Below are 13,301 nucleotides of genomic sequence, written 5' to 3'. Positions count from 1 at the left end.
AGTTTGTTGACATGCAGTCCATACTCTATTGAAAAGCTGAACAAGATTAGGGTGATGAAATCCAGAAAAATTTTGCTTTAAACAAAAATGCTTGAAAAGCTGTCACAATGGTCATTTTTCAAGGCTTTGAAAGGTGGACCATGAAACAGAAGACAGAGAAAATCATTGTTTTTGAACTATGTTTCTGAAGGACAGTATGGTGCACCTATCATGGACTGCAAGATGGACAAATATGTCAGTTTTACATCAAATCAGACCACAATATTTGAGACGAAGCTAACATATTTTGGTGAAGGAGTGAAAAAAGCCTTGTCTGAAAGGATAACTGATATTGAAATGTAATTCCAAAAACCAAAGGATCTTTTCCTCACAATTGTTCATTAGTTGACCAAGCATAAAAAAACAAAATGAGTAATACAAACTATTAAGCATCCTATATGGAGATAGTAGAAAACAGGTCCAGAATACATCAAACAACAAGCTTAGAAACACCGTAAGGAAAAGCAGAAATTTGTATTTAATATGGACAAGAGGGATGACAAGAAAGACAGAACAGAAACAAGGTCAAGAATGTAAGGTTCAGTAAGGATCAGGTTGAAATTGACACACATCCAGCTAGAACTCAAGTTCAGATGCTTTGGATTTCAACAGAGGAAAAACGTAGCCCTAACATATTTTGTTTTTTAACTATCTTTATTTTTCTAACTGACTATCTCCTTCTTTTCCCTACTGTTTTTCTTTTTGACTGGACATCATATCTCTTTAGTTTAGCAAAAACATGCTTGACGGGTGAATGCCTGCTGGATGCAGACCCAGTCATTTAGCTGGGCTAAGCCCAACCCCAAATAGCATGTCATGGAGATACCAGATAACATGTAGGAAAAGAGCCATCTCCTAGTATCTCCTCAGTGCTCTTGAGAGTGTGCTGGGGGACACAGCAAACCTAATTGCAAGGCTTGTATGGACGTGCCATCCTGGAGGAGCTGGACTACATGTGCAACCTGAATCAACTTCAGGTAATGTTTCTTATGCTATGAGTAGTGACAAGGATACCAAAAACTAGAGAAGAATCAGTCAGGAAGGATAAGGAGAGAGTAAATGTCTGTGGCCGACACCTGCAAAACCATTCCCTGTTTGAGGGGTTGTCTTGCTGTTGCCTCTCCAGTGCACCTGTTGTCACCTTCATTTGTACATGTTGAGTACAACAACAACAACATTTATTTATGTAGCACATTTGCATACAAATGATGTAGCTAAAAGTACTTTACAAGATGAAGAAAGAAAAAAGAAAAATATGAAAAATAAGATTAGGCAATACTAAGTAACAAAGAATTAAGTATGGTATGATGGCCAGCAGGACAGAAAAAACAAACAAAAAAAAACCTTCAGAGAGCTGGAGAAAAAAAATAAAATCTGCAGCAGCTCCGAGGTCATGAGACCACCCCATTCCCCACTGGGCATTCTACCTAACATAAATGATCTAAACCAGTCCTCATGGCTTACAGGCTTTGCAAGGAAGAATTAGATGGTGACGGTCATGTGGACCTCTGGCCTTCAATCCATCAATATAAGGACTGCATGGTGCCTTGATCAGGTGGTGGCAGTGCAGATCGCCACCACAGAAAAGCGGAAAAAGAACAGCAAAAAAAGTAGGGGTTAGTATGGATTGCGGGCCCATGATAAAAATGATAATTAAATGAATATACAAAATATCAGGGTTACACTAAAATGCAGCTATGAGAAAGCCATGTTAAAATAATGAGTTTTCAGCAGTTTTTTAAAGAGCTCCACCGTATTAGCCTTTTGAATTTCTATCGGTAAGCCATTCCAGATTTTAGGTGCATAACAGCAGAAGGCCGCCTCACCACTTCTTTTAAGTTTAGCTCTTGGAATTCTAAGCAGACACTCATATGAAGATCTAAGGTTACGATTTGGAGTGTAAGGTGAGAGTCCTACTGAAATATTTTTCGGATTTTCTTTTCCTAGTTAGGTTTCTAGCAGTTGCATTCTGCACTAGTTGCAATCGATTGATGTCTTTTTTGGGTGGTCCTGAGAGGAGAGCGTTACAGTAATCTAGTCAACTGAAAACAAAAGCGTGAACTAATTTTTCAGCACCTTGCAAAGTTCTAAGAGGTCTAACTTTTGCTATATTTATGTCAAGTTGATTCACAGTCGCTTATGCTTCTTAACTGGACAAGCTGATATCTCTGAAGCTTAACTGACTTGGTGTTAGACTGTGATGATCAAGTGTTCCCATCATTTATGTTGAACAGCATATATCAGCATTATGTAATTTGCATTGGTTTAGGTTGTATTACTTACTCATTATTATTCTTACCTAATTTTAATATACAGTATTTTTCTTCTCTTGTAACTATTTTTTTCACATCTGGAAACACTCTGAGTGACATCCTGTGCATGAAAATGCGTAATAGAAATAAATTATTATTATTATTGCTTAGCCACTCCGACTAGACAAGGAGGTTCCCAAGCTTTCATATTTGTAAAAGACAGCTAACAAGCAGTAAACCATCCTATAGACTGTGGAAGTTACTAGGAAAGTTAGAAACACAACTTATCACGTGGTCCAAGTACGCCATATTTTAGGTGAGGTAAAAGAAATCCTTTGTTCTACAATAGTGATATACATAGTTATACATATGTATAAAACTGCTTAAATACTAGGGGGATTTGCCCCCTGCTCGCTTTGCTCGCCAACCCCCCGGCCTGCACTACATGTCAGCCACTTTACATCTCTGCCACTAGCATATGTAGATTTCACTTTCACCAGGCCACAAATCTTTTAATTCCCGTTGGAAGAATCACAACTTGTCCCTAATGGCAACATGAATTAAATGATCTACAAGTCTCTGACTTAAAGTTTAAATCCGAACAATATCTTCATACTTCTGTCATATCATCTATGCCCATATATTCAATCTCTTTTTGCTGTTCCGTTATTTCACTGAGTAATAATTTCTGTTTGTTTGCGCTAATGCGATCTTTACTGTCATTTTTTTGAGACTTTCAAATTTTTGTACTTTCGTTATCTCTAACCTGCTCTGCATATGAAACTCGCCAACGTTTTTGAACCTTTTTACGATGTTCTACTTTGTCTTTTATTTCCGGCCCCGGGTGTGATGAAATCTTTTGGCAGACTTGAAAGCATCTCTCTGAAAAAGTCACGTCTCGTCCCAGGATGTTTTTATATAATAGACAGATATATATGAGGGATGTTCAAAGGTTTCTGCACTTTTTTAAACTATTTTTATTAAGAATTTAAAAACAAATTACATCACTTTTCTACATAGTCACAATGAAATTTTCCCGGCGTCATACCAATAATTTTTAATACCCAATTACTACTCCCCCCGCCTTCACCATTTCTAATAAAATTTAAAAGTGTGGAAACTTTTTGAAAGTCCCTCGTATATACAGATTATACTGTATATATCTTATTTCCTATATAATATAGATTTACTTATTAAATGCCAGGCCCAAAATTGAAGGCAGCTCTGTGATCCAAACTAAGAGTATATGATTTTGTTGTACAAATGACCTTAGTTTTAAGGGATGTTCCCTTCTTATTTCTCTTCAGCAAATGGCACAGACTCTGAGAGAGATTCTTATTTATGGTTTTATCTAATTTAACAATTCTAAAGCTTCTGTGTTATTGAGATCTGGGCTATGGGAGCTGTTTCTGTCCCAACTGTGTGTTTTGGATTATTTTGTTACTCCAAAGGAAATCACAGACATGCAAATGTTGTCCTGCTGTTAACAGCAGGGAGGAATAAAATGTGTTTGTTCCTTGCTGCTATGAGTGTGCTATGCCTTTTGAACACCTTTCCTGGACCATTTGAAAATGTACAGTACATTAGTTAAGGATATCTTTTACATTTTAGTTGTTTGCTGCCACTAAATTAATCTTTCCACTGGCAGCTTAAAATGCACATTTCTTACTTCAGCTCTAGTCTTTTTATGTCACATGTCCGCTCATTGCAACACATTCCATGAGCCCTGATTTGAGGAGTGACATTTTAACAGTTGGGGAATGGACTGTTAGTTATTGAATGATTCTGAATTGGCCCCTGCTGAGTTTGGCTGGATGTAAGGGTCCTGCAGTGGGCTAGCATGCCATCCTTGCTTCATTGCTCCTTGTGTCCAAGAGTGGGATTGAATGGGACTGAGAATGCTATGTTGTGTTTCTGAGTGGATGAGTAGTAATTTTCTCAAACTAAATAAAAAGAAAACAGAAATTTTAGTGATTGGCAATAATGGATATAATGAGGTTATTAGAAATAAACTTGATGCATTAGGATTAAAACTCAAGATTGAGGTAAAGAATTTAGGGGCATCTATTGACTCTGACCTGAATTTTAAATCACATATTAATCAGATTACTAGGACATCATTTTTCCACTTAAGAAATATAGCAAAAGTGAGACCTCTTATATCATTGCAAGATGCTGAGAAATTAATCCACTCTTTTGTTTTCTGTCTACTAGATTACTGTAACGCTCTCCTCTCAGGACTACCCAAAAAAGACATAAATCGATTGCAACAAGTGCAAAATGCAGCTGCTAGAATCTTAACTAGGAAAAGAAAATCCAAGCACATCTCTCCAGTTTTAATGTCACTACACTGGTTACCTGTGTTACTTAGAATTGACTTTAAAATACTGCTTATGGTTTATAAAGCCTTAAATAATATTGCGTTATCTTATATTTCAGAATGTCTTACACTCCAAATCGTAACCTTAGATCTTCATATGAGTGTCTCCTTAGAATTCCAAGAGCTAAACTTAAAAGAAGTGGTGAGGCGGCCTTCTGCTGTTACACACCTAAAATCTGGAATGGCTTGCCAATAGGAATTCACCAGGCTAATACAGTGAAGAACTTTAAAACACTGCTGAAAACACATTACTTTAACATGGCTTTCTCATAGCTTCATCATAGTTTAATCCTGATGCTCTGTATATCCAATGAATTATCATTACTATTCATGGTGGTTCCAAAATCTGTACTAACCCCTACTTCAGGTGGCGCAGTGGTAGTGATGCTGCTTTGCAGTAAGGAGACTGTGGAAGATTGTGGGTTTGCTTTCCTGTGTGGATAGTGCTTTGAGTACTGAGAAAAGCGCTATATAAATGTAATGAATTATTATTATTATTACTTTCTGTTCTGTTCTTTTTCCGGTTTTTGGTGGTGGCGACCTGCACCACCACCACCTGATCAAAGCACCGTGATGTCCCTACATTGATGGATTAAAGGCCAGAAGTCCACATGACCGTCATCATGAAGTCCTTCCATGAGAACCCTGAATACAATGAGGACTGATCATGTATATTAGGTTGAATGCCTAGAGGGGCCTGGCTGGTCTTGTGGCCTGGAACCCCTGCAGATTTTATTTTTTTACCTCCAGCCGTCTGGAGTTTTTTTTTTGTTTTTTCTGCCCCCCCTGACATCGGACCTTACTTTTATTCTATGTTAATTAGTGTTCCCTTTTTTTAATTCTTATTTATTTTGTCTTTTTTCTCATTCTTCATCATGTAAAGCACTTTGAGCTACATTATTTGTATGAAAATGTGCTATATAAATTAATGTTGTTGTTGTTGTGTTATTTAGAAAGGACGGTGACGCTTAAGACCTTTGCATGGTCGCCTCAATTCTTTGTTGTATTCTTCTATTTACTTTTATGTGACTGTTGTTTTTGAGTCTTCCAGTCCAGATTGTTGCTTCTCTTTTTACGAGAACGACGCAAGTCATCTTTCAGCATTGTGGTTTTCCTTCTTAACAGCATCTGAGCCAGCTGTGACGGTTAACATGCTGTATTGGTGAAAGCGTTAAGTGGTGCTCACCATATTCAAGTGTTACAAAACTTTTCAGGAACATATGCGGTGATAGCATACTAACTGGAAATGGACCTGATCTTCACATCTTGAAGCAAATATTTTTAATTCATGAGATCAAAAGTTTACCGTCTGAACAGAAATGAATAAAACTATTGAAAGTGTAGAATGCCATGAAACAGAGTACTGTGGTTCTAATTGTTGTCAATGAAAAGTAAATATTATAACTATGACATTGTAAGGTGTAGTCAATCCTTTTGTGCCAATTAGTGTCACTCACCCTACTGACAAAGAAAATAAATAAAGCTCAGCAGTATCTGTGCATAAAACATTTACAAACAGAAGGAATGAATTGAACAGGAATGTCAGTTATAGGTACAGGTTATGTCAGGCCCTCTCAGAGTTCTGCTGTATACATTTCTTGTAGTCACGTCCACGGTATGTGCCAGAACAAAGCTTGCTTTAGACCCTGTGCGTGTTTCAATGTACTTTAGTTAAACAATCCTGCAGTAAATTTCCCTCCCTTATTGTCGGGTCAGATTTCACATGTAATAGAAGGCTTTATGTAATTTGATGGCAAACTTGTAAAATGGATAGTGATTTTTTTTTGTCATGAATAAACGGCACAAAGTATGGTCATGTTTGTTGTTTTGGGACAAATTTTAAAGCATCTGAAATAACATGAAATTAATTTTGGATAGCAAAGTGGGGGATTGATTAGCATGGGTGGCCTCCTGTGATTCAAATCCTGGCCTGTTCTTTACCTGTGTGTTCTCTGCGTGAGTATTCTTCAGATATTCTGCTTTTCAGACCACTTCCTTAAGATATGCCTGTTAAGTCGATTGGCGATACTACACTGGCACCGTGTCCTGGGTTGTGTTTGCCATTTTCTTGATATGACTGGGATAAGCGCTGACTGCTCAGTCCTAATAATAATAATAATACATTTTATTTATATAGCACCTTTCCCATGATCAAGGCACTAAGTGAGTCTGAAAATAGATGGATGAAGAGTGGCTTGAAGTTGGCCCTGCATGGTTATAGGTTTGTATTCATAGTTGGTTCCTGGTTTACCACACTGTGATGAAAACTTTGGTGTTCAATAGATCGATGTTACTACCACGCAAAAACATTTTGCCCAAAGCATTCCAAGGTATTTTAAAAGGATCTTTGAAAAGGAAAGGGAATTTTCACAGGAAATGAGTCTGAGGCGTATTAAAATACAGGCCGAGATATTCTGAAATGCATTACAAAGCCTATAATACACAGGAAGGTATTTCAAGATATCTTACACTTAATTTCAGACACTTAAAATTCCGTGTCGGGTGGCACAGGTTCAAAATGTTTTAGCCAGCAGACGTGGATCCAGGGGCGGATCTAGAAAATTATTCATGGGGTGGCAAGGGGGTGGCATTAAAATTATGAGGGGTGGCAACACTGAAGCAAGCATCCTTGCATGTTTTTTGTGGATTCAAGGAATGCTATTTTTTATTCGGTGTATACACTAGGGTGCACATTTTTACATTGTTCTATAAAAATGAAATAAAGGCTGATTTGTGATTGACTTGAATCTGATATCTGGATTGGAAAGTCAGATAAATTAAATGAGATGGTACGGTATATTTAACTTCTCTTTATTGTGTTTTACGCAAACCTATGCGTTTTACACAAAGTCTATGCCAAGTTTAATTTACTAAGCATGACAAATCAAACTCAACCCCCGTCACTTTCTTTGTGTCTTCCTCCCACATCCCAAAGATACGAATCTTGGGTTAACCAGCAGCTTTTAAACGGCCCAGGTAACTGTACCCCATGACGGACGTGTTCTGCTATGTGCCCACTGCTGCCAGGACTACGCGGATTCCCTCTCGTCCTTAGAGTTTAATTAAGTTGGCTAAGAGAATAAATGAATGAATCCTGTTTGATTTCCTCATGAAAAATGATACCCCACTAAGTTGGTGAAACTGCATTTCCTTTTTTAATTTTCCAATGAATCTATCAACAATTAAAATCGCAGGAGGATCGTTTTTATGTAATAAAAAAAAACTGTCCTATCAACAAGGCCACTCCAAATTCTCTGTAAGCGTACCATATCCTGGAAGAATGAGGGAAGACCACTGAAGGTGGATTAACGAGGCACCAACGCTGTAAAGGCATAGAAGAAGAAGAAGAAGAAGAAGAAGAAGAAGAAGAAGAAGAAGAAGAAGAAGTCTTTGTTGGACCTAATATCCGGCAAACCCCCTATCATAGGGTCAGCTCGTAAAACTGTATTCGTTTCACATTCACTTACCATAGGAAAGTGTGCCATCTAGTGGTCTTACAAAGAATAGCTGCAGCGGTAATCCGCAATGTATTAGCCTAAAGACTTTTTTTTGGCTTGACATAGTTTGCGAAAGAAAGAAAAAAATGAGTAAATGTCATTTTCATGCTGCCAAAAATTAATTTTAAAAAAGTTAGAGCTACACCTGAAGAAGAGCAAATAGCTAAAACGTTGTCTCTACATTTTGTTTTCTTTCGGCATGGAAACGACCTTTATGAATTTTATTATTGTATGAAAGGAATATGTAAATATAGCAAGAACTGCTCCTTTTAAATTAAGCTTTATATAGCTCTGCTGCACAGACAGTTTATGGTTCCCAGTAGCTCAGCCCTACAGGCTGGTGAACTTCTTATTGGGCTCCACGGTTCATATCTGAGCAGGAGTGCTGCCCGTGTGCAGTAAAGGTAAAGCTATAATGTGTTTCTGAATGCCTTGACTTCTGGGGCAACAGAAAACAATTCAACAAATATGGCAGCTGTAATGAAATACAACTTCCAGCCCACTAAATATGTGTTAATATACACTCACCTAAAGGATTATTAGGAACACCATACTAATACGGTGTTTGACCAGAACTGCCTTAATTCTACGTGGCATTGATTCAACAAGGTGCTGAAAGCATTCTTTAGAAATGTTGGCCCATATTGATAGGATAGCATCTTGCAGTTGATGGAGATTTGTGGGATGCACATCCAGGGCACAAGCTCCCGTTCTACCACATCCCAAAGATGCTCTATTGGGTTGAGATCTGGTGACTGTGGGGCCATTTTAGTACAGTGAACTCATTGTTATGTTCAAGAAACCAATTTGAAATGATTCGAGCTTTGTGACATGGTGCATTACCCTGCTGGAAGTAGCCATCAGAGGATGAGTACATGGTGGTCATGAAGGGATGGACATGGTCAGAAACAATGCTCAGGTAGCCGTGGCATTTAAACGATGCCCAATTGGCACTAAGGGGCCTAAAGTGTGCCAAAAACATCCCCACACCATTACACCACCACCACCAGCCTGCACAGTGGTAACAAGGCATGATGGATCCATGTTCTCATTCTGTTTACGCCAAATTCTGACATCCGCCTCAAGGGTGTGCGTGTTGTGGCTTCACAAATGCTTTGCTGCATACCTCGGTTGTAACGAGTGGTTATTTCAGTCAAAGTTGCTCTTCTATCAGCTTGAATCAGTCGGCCCATTCTCCTCTGACCTCTAGCATCAACAAGGCATTTTCGCCCACAGGACTGCCACATACTGGATATTTTTCCCTTTTCATGCCATTCTTTGTAAACCCTAGAAATGGTTGTGCGTGAAAATCCCAGTAACTGAGCAGATTGTGAAATACTCAGACCGGCCCGTCTGGCACCAACAACCATGCCACACTCAAAATGGCTTAAATCACCTTTCTTTCCCATTCTGACATTCAGTTTGGAGTTCAGGAGATTGTCTTGACCAGGACCACACCCCTAAATGCATTGAAGCAACTGCCACGTGATTGGTTGATTAGATAATTGCATTAATGAGAAATTGAACAGGTGTTCCTAATAATCCTTTAGGTGTGTGTACATATATGGTAGTATAGTACATATGTATATGCAGTAGAAGTATACATATACATGTAAATGTAGTAGTAGTATACTACTGTATATCTATAGCTATCTCTATATACTAGTAGTATAGTATAGTATAGTATAGTATAGTATAGTATAGTATAGTATAGTATAGTATAGTATACATATGCATATATACTGTCACACAATTCAATGGGCCTGGCGCCCTGCCCGGGGTTTGTTTACTGCCTTGCGCCCTGTGTTGGCTGGGATTGGCCCCAGCAGACCCCCGTGACCCTGTAGTTAGGATATAGCGGGTTGGAAAATGGATGGATGGATGATGTTAAAAGTGGTGTCTCTCAGGGATCAGCATGCTGGCTTGGGTAGGTTTGTGGAAAATTAAGTAAATGTAAAGTACTGCATTACATATAAGAGTTCAACATCTTTGATTTGAATCCATGGTGGGGGGTCTGAGACTTGGAAGAACACATTAAGAGAAGGACCTAGGAGTCACAGTGGACTCATTGCTATCTACATCCAGAACAGTGCACAGATACAATCAAGAAGGCTAACATGATATTAAGCTAAAAGGACATGCTTAATAATAATAATAATAATAATAATAATAATAATAATAATACTTTGCATTTATACAGCACTTTCTCACTACTCAAAGTGCTTAGCAATTGCAGGTTAAGGGCATTGCTCAAGGGCCCAACAGAGCTTAACACATGAGTGTGGTCTCGCCCTGGTCTCTGTATTACAAAAAAAAGACATAGCAGCACTCCATAAAATCCAGAAGAGAACAACTAGGCTGATTTTAGGAATATAAGGTGTGAGCTGTGAGGAGAGACTGAAGGAGCTGAACCTCTTCATTTTAAGAAAACTGAGATTACGAGGTGGCATGACTGAAGTGTTTAAAATTATGACATTATGAATTATTAATTATGAATTAATACAGCGGATTACAGTTGTTATTTTAAATTCTGCAACAGGAACACGTGGACACCGTTACAAACTAGTATTCCGGCGACTGTCACTTAAATATAAAGCCATCAAAATCCTGTGCATCTAAACTGCCGTCTGTTTTTCAGTTTAGTACTGGTGGCCTTTTCAGGACAGTAAGTCATAAAAGGGAACTCCATAGGAGCCACACACACTTCTCTACAGTATTCATAAAATATTTACTCGTCTGCAAACCAGAAAGCGCTTATGACACCGTTACACGAGTCCTGGACGCAAAACTTGACTGGAGCCAAGTGGTGCACACGTACGGTGTGGCGTTCGGCTGTCAAATAGGCGCAGACAGGGCAGGGTTAGATCAGGAGGAATACCGGTTAGTTCCCAAGACAGCGACAGACTGAGAGCAGCGAACGCAGGCAGGCCGAAGGCGAACTTGTTTTCTTATTTTAGAAGTGACCAATGGGAAGCCGCAGGGTACAGCAATATCACGATATTCCGAATATAAAGCCAGTCGGCAGCTGTGGGCTCACCCAGACAAACACGATCGTCACCGTATGAGGTCAAGGGCCGCACAGTCTGGCTACTTTCTTCTCTTTTGCAGATTCAGTGATAGTTTAGTAAAGGTGAATATTTTAATTATACCTCATTGTTTTAGCCATTATGTTTCAAACCAGCAGCCATGGAGGCTACTTGTAGCACACGCCATGTAGGCTCTGGGGGATTTTAAATGGCTGTAATAAGAGGAAAATCAGAGTTATGAACGCTATTTTCCATTTGTTTTAATGAGAAGGTCTTAGTATTAAACAGCAGTCCGACATCTCAGGTTTAAAAGTGAATGGGACAGAATCAAACGCAAAAGATACTTTTAGAGCACGGCAGAAGTGTTTAGAAAAATGTTCCGAGTACACAGCGGGAGTGGAAAAAAAACACTACGATGTGAAAGAACGTGGCTGTCAGTTTTACTAATGAAGATAACAAGCTGACCATTAACAATCACGAAAAAGCTGATTGTGGAAATGAAGTGCAAAAGCAGACCAGTAAAATACTGCAGCTTTGTATAGCTCGTCTGGAGTGACCATGATGGCAAAATTAGTGTGGATAAAACCAAAAAAAAAAACTTTGATAATCAAATATCAGCTTTTGCTTTCAAACAAGACCTTTTTTTAAATAAATTCGATTTATATTCGAATAGTGATGTTCTATCTGACAAGTGGAGAGTAGCACTTTGGGGCTCCTCAAATCTCGTTATTTTGAACCATCTTGGTGAACAGGATGGAAGAGATGGATGGGTTGAATGGTTTGTTCTCATCACAATAGTTCCTAATTTTTTAATATTCTGATCATTTTCTTCTATAGACAAAAAGATTACTAGTGCAATTCCAGTCAGTGAGTCCATAAACGTGACAGATTTGCCATTCTAGAAATCTAACAATTGTTCTGTGATTTATAATTCATTTTGAAGAAAAAAACCCCAGGAACTTCATATAGGAATGCAGTAAATAAAAAGGATGGATTAGAACAGGGGATTTCAAACTCGGTCCTGGCGAGCCCCAGTGGCGGCAAGTTTTTGTGCTAAACAGCTTCTGTTTTTAATCGGACTCCTGGGCTAATTACGTGAACTGTTAGTTCACAGATTCTGTGTTTTGGGAACCACATAGAAATTAGAAAACTAAGTTTGGTAAAAAAAAATAAATAAAAAATGTACTAAGCATTTATACAGGAATATTTTTTTCTTTTTAATAATGTTTTCACCTTGATTTTCATTCTACTTTTCCAGGTGTTCTAATTGTTTAATTAATCCATTCTTTACTAATTAGTGGGTCTGATGCTAAAGCACTTGCAGCCTTTCATGCTTCAGTGTTGTTTGCTGGAGTGTCTGCTCTGCTCGTTTTTAATTGACATTAATAAGTTACAATGAAGGGAGCGAACTGCACATAAAAAGGGCAAAATATAATGAAATCAACAAAAGATATTTAAGCATTTAAATTTATAGCAAAAATAGAAATCTCTCTATTATAATAAAAAAAAATCCGGGGCCGAGATGAGACTTTTTCAGGGAGATACTTTAACGTCCCGCGAGGCGAGACTTTGTGCCAACAGATTTAACCACACCCGGGGCCGGAAATAAAAGACAAAGAGTAGATGACAAAGTAGAATGTCGTAAAGAATTCCAAAATGCTGGCGTGATACACATGCAGAACAGGTTAGAGATAATTAAAGTACTGTACTAAAATTCGAGAGTATCAAAAAAATTATAGTAAAGATCGCATTAGCGCAAGCAAACGGAAATTATTACTAAATAACGGGACAGCGAAAAGAGATCGAATATATTGTTGGGATTTAAACTTTAAATTGGAGACTTCTAGATCGTATAATTTGTGTTGCCATCACGGAAAAGAAGCGTTTCTTCCCAATGAAGAGGCGTATCCGCGAGAATTAAAAGATTTGTTGTTTGGTGAAAGTGAAATCCACATACGCGAGCGGCAGAGATGCGAAGTAAAAATCAGGGTGCTGTGCTTTACTGAATGTAGAATAAGAGAATAGGAAAAAAAAGCTAATAAACGAGCTCAGTGTTATCAGTTGTTGTCACCGATTATGAATCTGGTTAAACCAAACACCTGCAGCC

Source organism: Polypterus senegalus, chromosome 14 (genome assembly GCF_016835505.1).
Source record: "Polypterus senegalus isolate Bchr_013 chromosome 14, ASM1683550v1, whole genome shotgun sequence".
NCBI lineage: Eukaryota > Metazoa > Chordata > Cladistia > Polypteriformes > Polypteridae > Polypterus > Polypterus senegalus.
The sequence above is the reverse complement of the archived record's forward strand: the minus strand, read 5'-3'. Positions refer to the sequence as shown.